General features: G+C 37.2%; 3 long non-coding RNA genes across 3 annotated transcripts; 2 read left to right on the forward strand and 1 right to left on the reverse strand.

The window, feature by feature from the left end:
- Nucleotides 1–273: 273 nt before the first annotated feature.
- LOC136852960 (uncharacterized) lies at nucleotides 274–3,473 on the reverse strand. The gene is made up of 3 exons (XR_010857282.1): nucleotides 3,320–3,473; nucleotides 1,781–1,874; nucleotides 274–1,457 (listed from the first exon to the last, which is right to left on the reverse strand). It is a non-coding gene; the product is annotated as an uncharacterized lncRNA (long non-coding RNA).
- Nucleotides 3,474–9,671: 6,198 nt separating this feature from the next.
- Nucleotides 9,672–12,712, forward strand: LOC136852959 (uncharacterized). Its single transcript, XR_010857281.1, has 3 exons — nucleotides 9,672–9,805; nucleotides 11,155–11,248; nucleotides 11,593–12,712. It is a non-coding gene; the product is annotated as an uncharacterized lncRNA (long non-coding RNA).
- Nucleotides 12,713–16,222: 3,510 nt separating this feature from the next.
- Nucleotides 16,223–19,454, forward strand: LOC136852958 (uncharacterized). The gene is made up of 3 exons (XR_010857280.1): nucleotides 16,223–16,494; nucleotides 17,895–17,988; nucleotides 18,333–19,454. It is a non-coding gene; the product is annotated as an uncharacterized lncRNA (long non-coding RNA).
- The last annotated feature ends 281 nt before the right edge of the window (nucleotides 19,455–19,735 follow it).

Consider the following 19,735-nt stretch of genomic DNA (forward strand, 5'->3'; position numbering starts at 1 on the left):
AACTTTTTAGGGTGAAAATACAGGGATGGATTTAATCTAACTTTATACAGGGGGCATGGGACCTTACCTGTTGGGTGGGAGGGGGGAGCATAACACTGCAGTGCCATGGGTGGCAATCTGGAACTTGTCTTCATCGTGGTCCAATGTTGGCTTTCGCTCTCCCATATAATGTGTGGAGTGTTGATAATAATATCAATTTTGTTGACAATGTTATGCTTGCAATAAGAATGTTCTTCATAATGCTATAAGGAAGATAATATAGATTACACATACTTAGCACACACTCCTTTTATTGCATTCGAAATCAGACTGGTTACAATGTATGAAAAAAATAATATTAAACTTACGTAAAATATAATGTACTATGAAACTCCAACGCTTAGCAAAAACATTTTATGTGTTGTGAAACTGTTTCATTTAAAAATCGTGACATTTTAACAATGTAATGTTAAAATGTTTAACAGGTGGAAATATGTACAACCGAAAGTAGCTTTTATGCATCAAGAAAATAGAACTGAAATGGTTTAATTATCATAAACACAGAGTATGATTTTTTGTATCATAGGACTAAAGCATTAATTAAAAGATGAGAAATTTTATTTGAAAATACATTTTATGGAATGAATAGGATTATCTTTCACCCGATTTCATTGACCGAGCAAACCGTGGTTTGAAGTACAGTATATTGTGAGAATTTCACTAGATTGTCTTACAATTAATATAAGAAAACTCAAAGGTATGTTGGGTGTGTTACAATGTTAATAGAAATCCAAGGTTATGATGCGTTGCCAGTTATTATGACGCTATATTTAAAATTGGTGTTTTTATTATAAAAGACTGAGTCACCTTCCCAGTATTAACCTTTGTGTAGAATTTTGATTTGCGTATGCAGGCTATGCACTCAAAAATTACCAATTCTGGATGGAAGAGGAGAGTTGAAAGTGGCCTTAGTCATCAATTAAAAAGGAAATTAGTAGATTGACAACACACCCAATTACTCTGGTGCAAGTGACAGTTGGTCAAATGACCAACCCTACCCCCAACATTCTCCCCAAAAGTAACAGAGTAAGTAAGAAAGTAAAGTACAACGCTACCAGCTAATCTCTGTTCAAGAGATTTGGTCAGTGTAAGAGCATCTCTTGAACACAACCAGTAGCAACAACAGCACGTGAATTACTCTCCATTATTTGTTGCTTATTTTCCTCCTCTGACGCAGGTCAAGTATTCGTCGTCTTTAAACTTCGCCTGGCAACACGTTTCATCTGTCAGGCAAGAGCCGAAGTCGTCCCTACTTTGACAAGCGCTGCCTATGCATTCGTGGGAGTCTCGAGCGTAGGCCGCGCGGAGAGCGATTGGATCAGGATCACGTGTGGCTTGTGGTGGGGGTGCCAAGGTTGGCCTTCGTAACTGCTCTCCAGCGCCAGATTGACGTTTGAAGCGAGGTGTGATCGCACCTCCTGTTGATAAAAGGAGAGAAGAAGAATTCAGAATTCTTTTGTCATGTTTCTGTAGACTTCGTACATGATCGATAATAATATTTCTGAGTTTACTGTTGTTGAATGTGAAAATCTTACTTTTCCAGTAACATTCTAAGCAATCATTTTTGAATTGTAGTTGACCATATAACGTGCATAGATGCGATTACTAAAATGGTGTTAAGTTGGATATTACGTCATAATGGTGTGAGAACAAATCTGACATTCGCTCGTAAGATAATATCTGGTGCATGAAATAATGACTATAAAAATGACGAATGCTTAACAAAGACACTTTTTCATACCAGCAACTTCTTCTCCCAGTAGGACCAGGGAGAGCAGAGCTACAAGGCTGACTTGAAGAAACCTCATTATGGTCGATTAGCACCTCGAGGGGACCTGCGAGAGAGAAATGGAACGAGAACGTTGTTATATTCTTCTATTTATGGTGTTTATCGTAATTTTAGAAACAACAAGATAGTTTAAGTAGACAATGGATTCACATTTCTAGACCCATACTTGGCTCGTCACAAATCTAGACCTAATAATGTAGTCTGAATGATTTGTTCGTAAATGAGATGCAAAAATTGAAGCAGTGTGAAATTAGAGAAGATGGACAGCAAGCTTAGGGAGGAAAAAAAAAAAGGGAGGAGTTGAAGTTGAAATAGTGGACAGAGAGCAGTGGAGCTGGGGGTCGATTGGCTGATCCCATGGGCCTAATTTACCTGTGATTCCGGTTACAATAAGGAAGTTTCGTGAGAAACAGTCATCCACGTCACAACTAATTATGATTATGAAGTATTGTGTTTAGTTTTTCCAGTTTGTTATTTCTAGAGATTTCGCGTTTTTATTTAGTTCGTAGGCGATTTTCCAACTCATCTTCTTGCATATTGACTCCATTAACTTCCGTGCCTCTGCATGTATTTGTGGTCGATTGTCTGTTTCTACGCTTTATGGTCTAGATGTTCTCTCTCTCTCTCTCTCTCTCTCTCTCTCTCTCTCTCTCTCTCTCACCAGGTGGTGATTCCAGAGATATCGTCGTTATAGACCGTAGCTTCATAATATGTGCAAGTCATTAAGAGACTTGAGTCATAGCTAAAACTGTCCCTGAGTCCCAAGTCATGTTTGCCTTTTATGGCGTGAACATTGTGGGGTTTGCATACAAATGAAGGTTATATTTGCTCAATAAATAAAAGCATCTTTGATGAACAGAAAGACCAGGGGTTACTGGTAGTAACTCTAGTCAGTAATCTTATATATATATATATATATATATATATATATATATATATATATATATATATATATATATATATATATATATATATATATATATATATATATATATATATATATATATATATATATATATATATATATTATATATATATATATATATATATATATATATATATATATATATATATATATCACCAGCAATTTTCTTCTTCCGGTTTTAGATTCACACGTTTTATGTGCATCTTCAACATGTTTTGCACGTATCTTTCACATCTTGAAGAACCGGTAAGTCTAGGCCGCCAGGAACTAGGAGAAAAAATCTCTCCTTGCGTGAAAGCGTAAATAAGCAAACTCTTTCACATTTTTCCTAAATCATTAACCTTCCCATACACATTATCACAACGCCACATGCATTCAGGATTATCCCTACGTTGTTTACAAAAACGATAACACTTCTACACGACTTGATTTTGAGGATAACAATATAAACACTACACAGATCGAATATAGATCTGGTTATAACCGCTTACACATGAAAGCTTATAATTCTAACTGCACAATGAGTGGCTTCAGTAATTTTAAAAAGGTCACGTTGTCGTCCTTACCCAAGTGGAGAAGAGGAATAATGTCTAGGCGTTTGTTCTTAACTGCAGGAATCCTTTGGTGTTCGTGACTGGACTGGGAAAGACGGAGGGCGAATCGAGTGGTCTTATACTGCTTAATCGTCTCTTCACGTTCAAGGACAAAGAGGACGTAGCTTCTGCGATTGGTGGCTGTTGAAGGGAGGGAGGGGCATGTGGAAGCATTGTCATGGAGCTTCCTTTTGAATCGTCATCTCTCTCTCTCTGACTGGAGTTGTTGAGAGCTTCTCGGACTTTGCTTTAAGTATGTGCTTTTGTACTTTACATATATGTACACACACGCAAACACTATACATACTTGTAAACATGTATCGAAGTGTGTGTATGTTTGTAAAAAATAGATATATACTCGTATATTTATTAACTGATAAATATATGAAAAACTTGTGATCACATTCATAAAAAACTAACAAATATTCAGTTGCTATACGAAATTTTCTTCATACGTATTGAAAATGTGAAATTCTTATTATTATTAATCAAATAATTGATTTCATAAATCTGGCGTTGCAGCTACCAAGGTCACTGATATAGATTGCTACATGATACTAATATTCTTCAGTAATAAGTAATTCTTGTCTTCCATTTGCATGTTTCATTATTATGGAAGTTTTCTACTCATGGATATCATCTTTTAACCAGCAGCTATAGGTGTAGAGAGTGGCAGTGACTGATGGCTCAGCCGTCTCAAGGGCCACCCTCTGTAGAACTACACTGCCTTTTCTGTATGAGCAAGTTCTTTAATTTCGAGTTTCCATAAGTCATTACCGAGTGCTGTTTTCTTGCCATAACTGTTCAACTAAGCAAATGTAGTTATATTTATAAGCAAATGTTTTCGTTGTTGTCTTATACTGAACAATTTTTTGCTATTAAAATAAAAAAAAAAATTAATTTGTATCTTTCAAACTTTCACACCGGTGGTTTGAGCATTACCTTGATGAGGTCCACATCTGTCTAATGAACTGCTGAATGACGTATTTGAAACAAAAAACATCATATTCTTTTGATTATAGTATCTATAAAAACATGTTCGTCTTACGTAGCTTGTTAGCTTGGCAATATTCGACAAAATGCGATAATTCATAGGCATATCTCGTGTTGTGATTGACGCTATGCTTACGAATGAACACCTTAATATTCCTTGGAAGCTTGAATTTCAAAGTCGATGGCCCCTGTGGGCTTGTTCCATATGCATATAATTCATCCTCTGAATAATAATAATAGTAATATGTGCAAAGATGATATTGAACAATGGTATTTTTATTCAACGAGTAATTAAGAAGCAAGATATGCAGACCATATGGAGGTAAATGAGAAATATACGAGAATCGCCACTTTCCCCTCCTCTGTTACACTGCAATCTTCGAGCAGCTTCGGGAATCTTATGCATTACGTCACTGGTTGGCAATTCGCGTCGTCTGTACGTTAGTTGTGTCTTGTGTGTGTGTTTATTTACAGTTTACAGATTTATAACAAATATTTGCGTTTATGATATATGATTGTAGTGGGTCTATAGGCCTAGAGTCTCTTTGTACATTGCGAACCTTCGCTACTGAACGGTTAGTTAAAAACATGTGTAAGCATATTCCTATTAGTCCAGGCAAATTAGCAGTTTTAGGGGAAAAAAATCATAAGTTTTTTATATTTGGCAGGAAGACTCTTCAAGGGTCATAGAACAAAGATCTAAAGAGTTCCCCTCCATCAAGTGTGTGCTTCCCCCTTTTTTGGGGGGAAAACCCCCCATTGGAGGGTACTTCTCCTCATATTTACCCTTTTTTCTCAAAAACGGTGCATCGGACGGGTCAAAGGTATATGGAGCAAAAAATAGAAAATTAAATTCTCCACAACTTCTTTTCTATGTCTTTTAGCTCTAAATATTACAGTTTTTGCGGAAATGAGGTCGAAAGTAGTCGACTCATTTTCGCCAATATTAAAGAAAAAATCATTTTGTCCTTACGCTTTGCTTAATAACGATGAAATGATGGAGGATGAGTCCTGAATGATGAAAGAAGTTGTTCTACATGCTGTCTGTCGTTATCATCAATAGTAAGTTCTTGAAGCATGAGTTTCGCCAATGCACAGTATGTCAGCATGTGAGCTCTAATAGCTCGAGCATATGCATGTCCTGACAGCATGTGTGGTACTGATGAAGAACCATAAACAGTGGACCATAGTTCTGAAATCCCACTACCATCCGTGATGTATCCATTGGACCCAAGATACGACATAAGGAGATGAAATCCTCCCAGCCTTACAATTATATTGCTAAGTTCACCATTTGGATTGGAGGAAACTATATCCTTGGCTTTGATGTAGAGTGGCTGGTCAAAAGTTCATATCACTTGCTTTGTTTTTTTTTTTTTTGTTTCCTCAGCAGCATAGTTTAAAGCACTTAGCACCGTATTGTACTCAGTTGGTGGTAGGCTTATGAAAGGCAGTGCAAGAATTTTTGACTGCTCATAAGAATGAGCATAGGTTATACCCTCCATGAAACCTTGCCATGATGGGAAGGAAGGGGTTTGGAGAAATTTTCCATACATCCACAAAACATCCTTTGGTGCTGGGGTTGAAACATAATGTACATCTTCCTGTTACACACATTTTCCAGTTCTAAGGCATTCAAACCTTGTTTTTGTTTGCCCTCAAACTTTCTTATTTTAATGTTTCCAGCTGCAGCAATCTCATTTGAGGATGGGATACTTCTCAATTTATTTATTTCCTGAGTTTTTGCAGTTCTTGATGGAGTTATGTACTTTATTCCACCCATTGAATGAAATGTTCCTTTGCCAGACAAGGTTTGAATGTTGAAGTCTGCATTATCAAAACATACTGACAAAATGAATCTCCTTCCACATCTGGTTTCCAAGAAATTGCAGCCGATGACTCAAACAGTGAGACATCACTATAGGCAGAGCAAAATCCAAAGTTTGATACTGTGTTAACAATGGTTCTAGAGCCAGTTTTCCGAAATAAATATCCTGCCAAACCAAGCACTAGGCAGGACAAAAATGATCGGGGACATGTTGCAGAAATTATTGCATGTGCAATTGCTGTACACTTCTTTTGTAATTTTCCCCTATAATTTTTTTTCTTTTTGAACAACTAGTTCTAAGAAGGCATGTGATGTTTCAGGCACATCATCATCTGCATTTTTCATAAATTCAGTGACATCTGGATAATCTGTGGTATTGTAAGGATTTGTTCTGATATCCTCACGGATTATAGTTGCTGCAGGTTTACGATTCTTAATCTTTCATCTTTCTCACTTTTCTCTCTCTGTGTACCAGGTATTGGTCAGTTTTAGTCCAGAGCCACGAAACAAACTAATGTTGATCTTTTCTTCATTTGAAAGAACATTACTCTATCTTCATATGTGTCCATTAACCAATTTTTCAATGTTTTTCAGTTACAGATGAACTTTCTGGCATATTTTCTTCAAGATTTTTCATTAAGTCATGTAAAGTGAATTGGCATTCTTCTGATTCCGCAATGTAGCTACATAGTTTTTCAAAAGCACAGTCAATATGCTCATCTTTTGGACGTCCTCTTTTTAAAGATGATGATGCGTTGGTAAAAAAAAGTTTGAATAGCAAACTTCATGATAACGGGCTTCTTCAGCAACAAGACACAGGACACTGTTAACTCGTTTGAATACTTTGCCACCTAGTTCATCTTTTCTTTCTTTAGCAAAGTCTGAAATTTTCTTTTTCAGATGCAGAACTCTAACTTCCCAAATTTTTCTGCGTCTGCTCACATTCTTTTTCTTTCCAATTGCAGTGTCACATATATCACTACAGAAAAAGCACTTGGTTCTGAAATCAAATTTTTCTTCTGATCTCATGGTTTGCTTTGTTTCTTGCAACCTTTCTCTTTTCTTTTTCATCTCTGGCAATATTTTTCTCTTTATGTACTCACGCCTACATATTTTATGCACTTGAATAGTGTTCACTTCCTTTAGCATTTCAAAATGTCCGTCATTTCTAATTTTACTGACACGTCTCAAATTATGTATACCATCTTCCACTTTCACTGTTTCACCTTCACTTAATGTCTTTTGGCAACAGAAACACATCTCATTTCTTGAAGCCATGGTAAATATTTTGTTGTGTTCACTTAACTCTATATCATTACCATTATTTCTGAAAATAATCTCATTCTATTCTGAAAAGAAAGAAATCACAAACCTGTTTACCACAAGTGAAGAGAGAAATGTGCATGGTATAATGTTATTTTCAAGCTTGTTCAGTAACAATTTACAAGAAAAGCTTTTGATATAAAAGCAATATAGGCATGGACATCTCAGGATTTACAGTTTTATATTTGTTATTCCCTTCCCCCTTCTTCTAATATTTAGACCAAAACAAGGATACCAAATGAAACCTGAATCTCTACTCTACAATGTCATCTATATGATATTTTGAGGATAAATTATGAATTTCAAAGTTATTAAGCAAAGTGTAAGGACCGAATGCATTTTTAATATCGGCAAAAATGAGTCTACGACTTTTGACCTCATTTGTGCAAAAACTGTAATAATTAGAGCTAAAAGACATAGAAATAAAGTTGTGGAGAATTTAATTTTCTATTTTTTGCTCCATATACCTTTGACCCGTCCGATGCACCGTTTTTGAGAAAAAGGGTAAATATGAGGAGAAGTACCCTCCAAAGGGGTTTCCCCAAAAAGGGGGAAGCACACACTTGATGGAGGGGAACTCTTTAGATATTTGTTCTATGACCCTTGAAGAGTCTTCCTGCCAAATATAAAAAACTTATGATTTTTTTCTCCAAAAGGGCCTTTTTTCGTCTAATTTGCCTGGACTATATATTATATTTGAAGGTTTGAACATTAGGGCATTAACTAAGCATGGCCGTAATCTGAGTTTAGGTCGTTAGCTTAGAGTAGCCTGATCCTATAAAAAAAAAACTAAGATTTGGGTAGGCATATATGAAGTGACTGTGAGCTACAGCTTATAAGAAATGGCCATAGATTGTGGGGATTAGGCCTAAGGTAAACTGAAATGACTAAAAGTTAAGTTGTTACCATGGAAATTGAGTTTTTCAACAGTATTCTGGTTGCTTATCAAGAATTTACTGTTATTTTTTGGCTGTCGACTGTAATTAACCCGTAATTAACCTCAGAACTGATGTTATTGTATGCTGGCCATCCTGGAATGCTATTGCGCGTACGCAGTGTTGTAGGGGGAGCTTTTAGTAACACGGACTACTACTGTAGGTTAGGTGGGAACTCTAAGCCTGTAAGGACGGGATTGAGTGACATACTGGCTGGGTGGTTCCTTACTGAATGAATGTACAGTGTCGGCAGACAAACAGACGGCGATTGTGAGAGACACAATAAACGTACAGTGATAAAACATATATCAGTGGAAAGGCCAGGAAATCCCACATATGGCCAATTGCACGAGACTCGAGACAGGTTAATGAATACAGTGCAGTAGCATAATATATGTGAAATGGCGAAACGTTTGGCGTCTTCACAAACAGAAACATACATGCAGTTTGATGTAGAAGATTCGGTGGAACATTATGAGTACATGATTAGAATGCTTGCATGGCAATGCAAGTAGTGGTGATTGTACATAAATCGAGACAACAATTGTTAGGAAGACACAGACGGTAGAAGTTGCGTTCCTTTGAGAGAGAGAAAACGGGACGCCCTTGTTTCTGTCTTGCACCCTCCGAAGGTATGACGGACACACGCGTGTGCTCAAAAGAGACCGCGATCGGCGCAATGAGGTCTCTTACAATACTCCCCCCCTCAAGCAAGGCATTCATGCGGAAATTATCTTGCTGACAATTGGAATGGGCGCGAAGGGCTTGGGCTTGGGGCGGGTAGGAGGCTGAAGGGCGGCGCCGGCCGGCGGGAACTCGAGGAGTTCGGTAGCGGGTTGAAGGATGACGGCGGCTGATCCTTCGGCGGCCAACTCGAGGGGGATGGCAGCACGCTGAAGGATGACGTCAGCTGGATAGTTTTTTATGAATATGATCATAAGTTTTTCATATATTCATCGATTAATAAATATACATCTACTTTTTACATATACACACACTTCGATACATGTTTACATGTATATATATAATGTGTGTGTATACATATATGTAAAATACAAAAGCACATACTTAAAGCAAAGTCCGAGAAGCTCTCAACAACTCCAGTCAGAGAGAGAGAGAGAGAGAGAGAGAGAGAGAGAGAGAGAGAGAGAGAGGACGATTCAAAAGGAAGTTCCATGCCAATGCTTCCACATGCCCCTCCCTCCTTTCAACAGCCACCAATCGCAGAAGCTACGTCCTCTTTGTCCTTGAACGTGAAGAGACGATTAGCAGTATAAGACCACTCGATTCGCCCTCGTCTTTCCCAGTCCAGTCGCGAACACCAAACGATTCCTGCAGTTAAGAACAAACGCCTAGACATTATTCCTCTTCTCCACTTGGGTAAGGACGACAACGTGACTTTTTTAAAATTACTGAAGCCACTCATTGTGCAGTTAGAATTATAAGCTTTCATGTGTAAGCGGTTATAACCAGATCTATATTCGATCTGTGTAGTGTTTGCATGGTTATCCTCAAAATCAAGTCGTGTAGAAGTGTTATCGTTTTTGTAAACAACGTAGGGATAATCCTGAATGCATGTGGCGTTGTGATAATGTGTATGGGAAGGTTAATGATTTAGGAAAAATGTGAAAGAGTTTGCTTATTTACGCGTTCACAAAACGAGAGTTTTTCTCCTAGTTCCTGGTGGCCTAGACTTACCGGTTCTTCAAGATGTGAAAGATACGTGCAAAACATGTTGAAGATGCACATAAAACGTGTGAATCTAAAACCGTAAGAAGAAAATTGCTAGTATATATATATATATATATATATATATATATATATATATATATATATATATATATATATATATATTACTGACTAGAGTTACTACCGCTACCAGTAACCCCTGGTCTTTCTGTTCATCAAACATTCTTTTATTTATTGAGCAAATTTAACCTTCATTTGTATGCAAACCCCACAATGTTCACGCCATAAAAGGTAAAGGCATTTATGGCTATAGCCATGACTTGGGACTCAGGGACAGTTTTAGCTATGACTTAAGTCTCTGAATCACTTGCACATATTATAAAGCTACGGTCTATAATGACGTTATCTCTGGAATCACCACTTGGTGGTGAGAGACAGAGAGAGAGAGACAGAGAGAGAGAGAGAGTACAAAGAACATCTGGACCATAAAGTGTAGGAAAAAGACAATTGACCACAAATACATGCAGAAGCACGGAAGTTAATGGAGTCAATATGCAAGAAGATGAGTTGGAAAATAGCCTACGAACTAAATAAAAACGCGAAATCTCTAGAAATAACAAACTGGAAAAACTAAACACAATACTTCATAATCATAATTAGTTGTGACGTGGATGACTGTTTCTCACGAAACTTACTTATCATAACAGGAATCACAGGTAAATTAGGCCCATGGGATCAGCCAATCGACCCCCAGCTCCACTGCTCTCTGTCCATTAGTTCAATTTCAACTCCTCCCTTTTTTTCCTACTCTAAACTTGCTGTCCATCTTCTCTAATTTCACACTGCTTCAATTTTTGCATCTCATTTACGAACAAATCATTCAGACTACATTATTAGGTCTAGATTTGTGACGAGCCAAAATATGGGTCTAGAAATGTGAATCCATTGTCTACTTAAACTATCTTGTTGTTTCTAAAATTACGATAAACACCATAAGTAGAAGAATATAACAACGTTCTCGTTCCATTTCTCTCTCGCAGGTCCCTTCGAGGTGCTAATCGACCATAATGAGGTTTCTTCAAGTCAGCCTTGTAGCTCTGCTCTCCCTGGTCCTACTGGGAGAAGAAGTTGCTGGTATGAAAAAGTGTCTTTGTTAAGCATTCATCATTTTTATAGTCATTATTTCATGCACCAGATATTATCTTACGAGAGAATGTCAGGTTTGTGCTCACACCATTATGACGCAATATCCAACTTAACACCATTTTAGTAATCGCATCCATGCGCGTTATATAGTTAACTACAATTCAGAAATGATTACTTAGAATGTTATTGCAAAAGTAAGGTTTTCACATTCAAAATTAGGATTCTTTCAACAACAGTAAACTCAGAATTTAATATTCTCATCGATCATGTACGAAGTCTACAGAGATATGACAAAAGAATTCTAAATTCTTCTTCTCGCCTTTTATCAACAGAAGGTGCTATCACACCTCGCTTCAAACGTCAATCTGGCGCTGGAGAGCAGTTACGAAGGCCAGTCTTGTCACCCCCACGCCAACCTGTAGGTGGTGGGGCGACCCTCAATCGAGATTCCCACGGCTGCAGAGGCGATTGTCAAATTAGGGAAAAGTTCGGCTCTTGCGTGGCAAATGAAACGTGTTGCCAGGAGAAGTTTAAAGCCAACGAATACTTGAACTGCGTCAGAGGAGGGACACTAGGCAACAAATAATGGAGAACAAATTATTTACTCACTGTTGTTGCTACTGGTTCTGTTCAAGAGATGCCCTTACACTGACCAAATCTCTTGAACAGAGATTAGCTGGTAGCGTTGTACATTACTTCCTTACTTACTCTGTTACTTTTGGGGAGAAAGTTGGGGGTAGGGTTGGTCATTTGACCAACTGTCACTTGCACCAGAGTAATTGGGTGTGTTGTCAATCTACTAATTTCCTTTTTAATTGATGACTAAGGCCGCTTTCAACTTTCCTCTTCCATCCAGAATTGGTAATTTTTGAGTGCATAGCCTGCATACGTAAATCAAAATCCTACACAAAGGTTAATATAGGGTCACAGCAACTGGCAAGGCATCGTAACCTTGGATTTCTATTAACATTGTAACACACCCAACATACCCTTGAGTTTTCTTATATTAGTTGTAAGACAAACTAGTGAAATTCTTACAATATACTGTACTTCAAACCACGGTTTGCTCGGTCAGTGAAATCAGGTTTAAGATAATCCTATTCATTCCATAAAATGTATTTTCGAAAAAAAATTCTCATCTTTTAATTAATGCTTTAGTCCTATGATTCAAAAAATCATACTCTGTGTTTATGATAATTAAACCATTTCAGTTCTATTTTCTTGATGCATAAAAGCTACTTTCGGTTGTACATATTTCCACCTGTTTAACATTTTAAATTTACATTGTTAAAATGTCACGGTTTTTAAATGAAACAGTTTCACAACACATAAAATGTTTTTGCTAAGCGTTGGAGTTTCACAATACATTATATTTTACGTAAGTTTAATATTATTTTCTTCATACATTTTAACCAGTCTGATTTCGAATGCAATAAAAGGAGTGTGTGCTAAGTATGTGTAATCTATATTATCTTCCTTATAGCATTATGAAGAACATTCTTATTGCAAGCATAACATTGTCAACAAAACTGATATCATTATCAAAACTCCACACATTATATGGAGTTGCAATTGAAGATGTTTATATTTTAAACAATTCGAAAATAGAGCTTCAGAGCGAAAGCCAACATTGGACCACGATGAAGACAAGTTCCAAATTGCCACCCAAGGCACTGCAGTGTCATGCTCCCCTCCCCAACAGGTAAGGTCCCATGCCCCCTGTATAAACTTAGATTAAATCCATCCCTGTATTTTCACCCAAAAAGTTACAAAGGGAAGGGGGTTGAGGGATGGGGGAAGTGAGTACAGGTTTGAATCCTACTCTATTATCTAAATAGGGTCAAATGATGTCCACACGCCAAATTTTGTCTATATCGGTCAAGCGGTTAACACATACGTTACAAAGGGAAGGGGAAGGGGGTAAGGGTTTGAAACCTACCCTATTATCTAAGTTGGGTCAAATGATGGCCACGAGCCAAAGTTTGTCTAGATCAATGAAGCAGTTTAGATTTCTATAGTGCACAAACATACAAACAAATATACCCACAAACATATAAACAAGCATTCATTTTTATATATGATTATATATATATGTATATATACAGTATATACACACATATACATACACACTAGTCAAATGTTAAAACCTCTAACAAAACCGGCCACAATATTACATTCGTGACACTTGTACAGAGGGAAAAATCATATAGCCAACACGAAATCAAATAAAACATAACATTGGCATGCCACGTCTAACCCATTCTTAGCAAGAATTGCCTGAATTACTTTCATATTTAATATTAAAAAAACATCAGATACATAAAACCCACGAAAATATTATGAATCGCTGGCATCCTTTGTCAAGCTACTGTAGATATTAACTAAACTGACCTATGTACTCTCTTATGGAATGACCAGTATTGAACATTATAAATTTGGATTAACTACCTTTCCCTCATGCAAGTGACATTTGTTATTGCATAAATATAATTTACCTTAGCTTCCTAGTTATATAAGGCTATGCTAAACGACATGGATAAGGAAAAACCTAGGCTAAATATTCAGTTTTGTGAAATAAGACATTATGGCTAGTCCATGTTAGCCTCACAAGTAACACTGAACATTTGGCTACTCTAGGCCTAACCTAACGAAATAAAATTCCACTTGTGTTTTATCTCAAACAGATATTCTTAAGACATAAAATTATATAGGTTAGGTTAGCTATCAGATAGGCTACAATAGCAATTCAAAACTTGGAATTAAGGATGGTTTTTCATGGTGTTCATTTGCAATTTACATTCAATCTCGCAAGAAAAATGTCTGCCATTCTGGCGTTATCATAGGCCTATACACAAATTTCGAATATATAAAAGCTTGTAGATGTACGCTAGTCAGTTTAAAGGCACCCTGACCTAACCTTCCCTTAACATAATCTACGATAGGCCACCATGCCCTGAACTCCGATTGGTTTAACTTGGAAATTGAGTTTCCCTATACTTTTAAGTGCTGCTGATGAAGGAGGTGGTATTGTTTATTGGCAGTCAATTATTAACCTCACATCTTTATCGGGGACCCTTTGGGAATGGGGGGCGGGTTTGGGTGAGGTAAAACACAGGGAGTAAGAACGGACACGTCATTTTTATGCTGCCACCCTGGAATGGTTGCGTGCATACGCAAGGCATACGGGGGCCACATGTTCAAGAAGGGATTGGCTAAGGAAACCTATTATAAATGAAACTGTACTAACCTAACCTAGTAGTCGGTGTTACTTAGCCTGGGACGTCTGCCCCTGGTGAAGTTAAGAGGTCAACTTTTTACCAAAAGCTCCCCCTATAAAACTGCGTATGCGCAATAGCATTCCAGAATGGTCAGCTCACAATAACATATCAGTTCTGAGGTTAATTACGGCTTAATTACAGTCGACCGCCAAAAAATAACGGCAAATCCTTGTTAAGCAACCACAGTACTATAGAATAACTCAGTTTCCAAGGTAACAACTTTTAGTCATTTCAGTTTACCATAGGCCTAATCCCCATAGTCTATGAACGTTTCCTATAAGCTGTTGCTCACAGCCACTTCCTCTAGGCCTACCCAAATCTTACCTTTTATTTTTATAGGACCAGGCTACTCTAAACTAACAACCTAAACTCTGATTATGGCCATGCTTAGTTAATGCCCAATGCTCAAATCTTCAAATAAAATATAGGAATATGCTTACACATACTTTTAACTACCTTTCAGTAGTGAAGGTTTGCAACGTAGAAATGGACTTTAGGCCTATAGGCCTACTACAATCATATATCACAAACGCAAATATCTGTAAACTGTAAATAAACACACACATAAGACACAACTAACGTACAGGCGACGCGAATTGTTAGCCAGTGACGTAAATTGAACAAGATTCCAGAAACTGCTTAAAGATTGCAGGTAACAGAGAAGGGTAAAATGGCGTGTCTCATATATTTCTCATTTATCTCCGTATGGTCTGCATATTTTACTTCTTAATTACTCGTTGAATAAAAAATACCATTGTCCAATATCATCTTTGCATATATTACCATTATTATCATTATTATTCAGAGGATGAACCATATTCATATGGAACAAGCCCACCACAGGGGCCATCGACTTGAAATTCAAGCTTCATTCGAAAGCATGGCGTCAGTTACAACGCCATATATGCTTTTGAATTATCGCATTTGTCGAATTTTGCCAAGCTAACAAGCTGTGTAAGACGATCATATTTTTAGGGATACAATAATTCAAAGGTATGTGATGTCTTCGTCTCAAATACGTCATTCAGTAGATTTATTAGGCAGATGTGGACCTCATCAAGGTAATACTCCCGGTGAGAAAATTTGAAAGATAGAAATGAATTTTTTTATTTTATTTTAATAGCACAAAATCGTTCAGCACAAGACAACAATGAAGTATAACTACATTTGCTTAGTTGAACAGTTATGACAAGAAAACAGCACTTGTTAATGACTTATGGCAAATCTCCATGAGCAGACACCTTCCATATTAATGAAACATGCAGATGGAAGTCAAGAATAACTTATTACTGAAGAATATTAGTATCACGTAGCAATTTATATCAGTGACCTTGGTAGCTGCAACGCCAGATTCATGAAATCAACCGTTATTTTTTATTAATAATCATCATCATCATAATAATAATAACAGTATTAATAATTTCACATTTTCAATATGTATGAAGAATATTTCGTAAGGCAACTGAATATTTGTTATTTTTTTTATGAATATGATCATAAGTTTTTCAAATATTTATCGGTTAATAAATTTACGAGCATATCCGTTTTTTACAAGCATACACACACTTCGATACATGTTTACATGTATATATATAATGTGTGTGTACACATATATGTAAAATACAAAAGCACATACTTAAAGCAAAGTCCGAGAAGCTCTCAACAACTCCAGTGAGAGTGAGAGTGAGAGTGAGAGAGAGTGAGAGAGAGAGAGGACGAATCAAAAGGAAGTTCCATGCCAATGCTTCCACATGCCCCTCCCTCCTTTCAACAGCCACCAATCGCAGAAGCTGCATCCTCTTTGTCCTTGAACGTGAAGAGACGATTAAGCAGTATAAGCAAGGGGTATAAGACCCCTCGACACGTCCCCCGTCTTTCCCAGTCCAGTCGCGATCACCAAGAGATTCCTGCAGTTGGAGAACAAACGCCTATACAGTGTTCCTCTTCCCCACTTAGGTAAGGACGACAACAGGACCCTCTTAGGATTAGTGAAACCACTCATTCTCAGAAATCCTACCTTGTAACGGAACGTGCAGTTAGAATTATAAGTTTTCACGTGTAAGCGGTTATAACCAGACTTATAGTCGATTTGTGCAGTGTTTACACTGATAGCCTCAAAATCAAGTCGTGTAGAAGTGTTCCGTCTTTGTGAACAACGTAGGGATAATCCTGAATACATATTGCGTTGTGATAATGCGCAATGGAAGGTTAATGATTTAAGAAAAATGTGAAAGGGTTTGCTTATTTACGCGTTCACGCAAGGAGAGCTTTTTTCTCCTAGTTTCTGGCGGCGTAGACTTATCAGTTCCTCAAGATGTGAAAGATACGTGTAAGACATGTTGAAGATGCACATAAAACGTGTGAATCTAAAACCGTAAGAAGAAAATTGCTAGTGATATATATATATATATATATATATATATATATATATATATATATATATATATATATATGTGTGTATATATGTGTGTGTGTGTGTGTGTGTGTGATTACAGACTAGAGTTACTACCACTACCAGTGACCCCTGGTCTTTCTGTTCATCAAACATGCTTTTATTTATTGAGCAAATATAACCTTCATTTGTATGCAAACCCCACAATGTTCACGCCATAAAAGGCAAACATGACTTGGGACTCAGGGACAGTTTTAGCTATGACTTAAGTCTCTTAATGACTTGCACATATTATGAAGCTACGGTCTATAACGACGATATCTCTGGAATCACCACTTGGTGGTGAGAGACAGAGAGAGAGAGAGAGAGAGAGAGAGAGACAGAGAGAGAGTACAAAGAACATCTGGACCATAAAGTGTAGGAAAAAGACAATCGACCACAAATACATGCAGAAGCACGGAAGTTAATGGAGTCAATATGCAAGAAGATGAGTTGGAAAATAGCCTACGAACTAAATAAAAATGCGAAATCTCTAGAAATAACAAACTGGAAAAACTAAACACAATACTTCATAATCATAATTAGTTGTGACGTGGATGACTGTTTCTCACGAAACTTCCTTATCGTAACCGGAATCACAGGAAAATTAGGCCCATGGGATCACCTAATCGACCCCCAGCTCCACTGCTCTCTGTCCACTATTTCAATTTCAACTCCTCCCTTTTTTTCCTACTCTAAGCTTGCTGTCCATCTTCTCTAATTTTATACTGCTTCAATTTTTGCATCTCATTTACGAACAAATCATTCAGACTACATTATTAGGTCTAGATTTGTGACGAGCCAAGTATGGGTCTAGAAATGTGAATCCATTGTCTACTTAAACTATCTTGTTGTTTCTAAAATTACGATAAACACCATAAGTAGAAGAATATAACAACGTTCTCGTTCCATTTCTCTCCCGCAGGTCGCTTCGAGGTGCTAATCGACCATAATGAGGTTTCTTCAAGTCAGCCTTGTAGCTCTGCTCTCCCTGGTCCTACTGGGAGAAGAAGTTGCTGGTATGAAAAAGTGTCTTTGTTAAGCATTCATCATTTTTATAGTCATTATTTCATGCACCAGATATTATCTTACGAGGGAATGTCAGATTTGTGCTCACACTATTATGACGCAATATCCAACTTAACACCATTTTAGTAATCGCATCCATGCACGTTATATGGTTAACTACAATTCAGAAATGATTGCTTAGAATGTTATTGCAAAAGTAAGATTTTCACATTCAAAATTAGGATTCTTTCAACAACAGTAAACTCAGAATTTAATATTCTCATCGATCATGTACGAAGTCTACAGAGATATGACAAGAGAATTCTAAATTCTTCTTCTCGCCTTTTATCAACAGAAGGTGCTATCACACCTCGCTTCAAACGTCAATCTGGCGCTGGAGAGCATTTACGAAGGCCAGTCTTGTCACCCCCACCCGAAACTCCAATTCCTGGGGCGAGCCTCGATCGAGATTCCCACGGCTGCAGAAGAGATTGTCAAATTAGGGAAAAGTCCGGCTCTTGCGTGGCAGATGAAACGTGTTGCCAGGAGAAGTTTAAAGCCAACGAATACTTGAACTGCGTCAGAGGAGGAAAATAAGCAACAAATAATGGAGAACAAATTATTTACTCACTGTTGTTGCTACTGGTTCTGTTCAAGAGATGCCCTTACACTGACCAAATCTCTTGAACAGAGATTAGCTGGTAGCGTTGTACATTACTTCCTTACTTACTCTGTGACTTTTGGGGAGAAAGTTGGGAGTAGGGTTGGTCATTTGACCAACTGTCACTTGCACCAGAGTAATTGGGTGTGTTGTCAATCTACTAATTTCCTTTTAATTGATGACTAAGGCCGCTTTCAACTTTCCTCTTCCATCCAGAATTGGTAATTTTTGAGTGAATAGCCTGCATACGTAAATCAAAATCCTACACAAAGGTTAATATAGGGGTCACAGCAACTGGCAAGGCATCGTAACCTTGGATTTCTATTAACATTGTAACACACCCAACATACCTTTGAGGTTTCTTATATTAATTGTAAGACAATCTAGTGAAATTCTCACAATATACTGTACTTCAAACCACGGTTTGCTCGGTCAATGAAAACGGCTGTAAGATAATCCTATTCATTCCATAAAATGTATTTTCGAAAAAAAATTCTCATCTTTTAATTAATGCTTTAGTCCTATGATTCAAAAAATCATACTCTGTGTTTATGATAATTAAACCATTTCAGTTCTATTTTCTTGATGCATAAAAGCTACTTTCGGTTGTACATATTATTTCCACCTGTGTAGCATTTTAACATTACATTGTTAAAATGTCACGGTTTTTAAGTGAAACAGTTTCACAACACATAAAATGTTTTTGCTAAGCGTTGGAGTTTCATAGTACATTATATTTTACGTAAGTTTAATATTATTTTCTTCATACATTGTAACCAGTCTGATTTCAAATGCAATAAAAGGAGTGTGTGCTAAGTATGTGTAATCTATATTATCTTCCTTATAGCATTATGAAGAACATTCTTATTGCAAGCATAACATTGTCAACAAAACTGATATCATTATCAAAACTCCACACATTATATGGAGTTGCAATTGACGATATTTTAAACAATGTTTATATTTTAAACAATTCGAAAATAGAGCTTCAGAGCGAAAGCCAACATTGGACCACGATGAAGACAAGTTCCAAATTGCCACCCATGGCACTGCAGTGTCATGCCCCCCCCCCCCCAACAGGTAAGGTCCCATGCCCC

The sequence above is a fragment of the Macrobrachium rosenbergii genome, chromosome 26 (genome assembly GCF_040412425.1).
Source record: "Macrobrachium rosenbergii isolate ZJJX-2024 chromosome 26, ASM4041242v1, whole genome shotgun sequence".
In the NCBI taxonomy this organism is placed as follows: Eukaryota; Metazoa; Arthropoda; class Malacostraca; order Decapoda; family Palaemonidae; genus Macrobrachium; species Macrobrachium rosenbergii.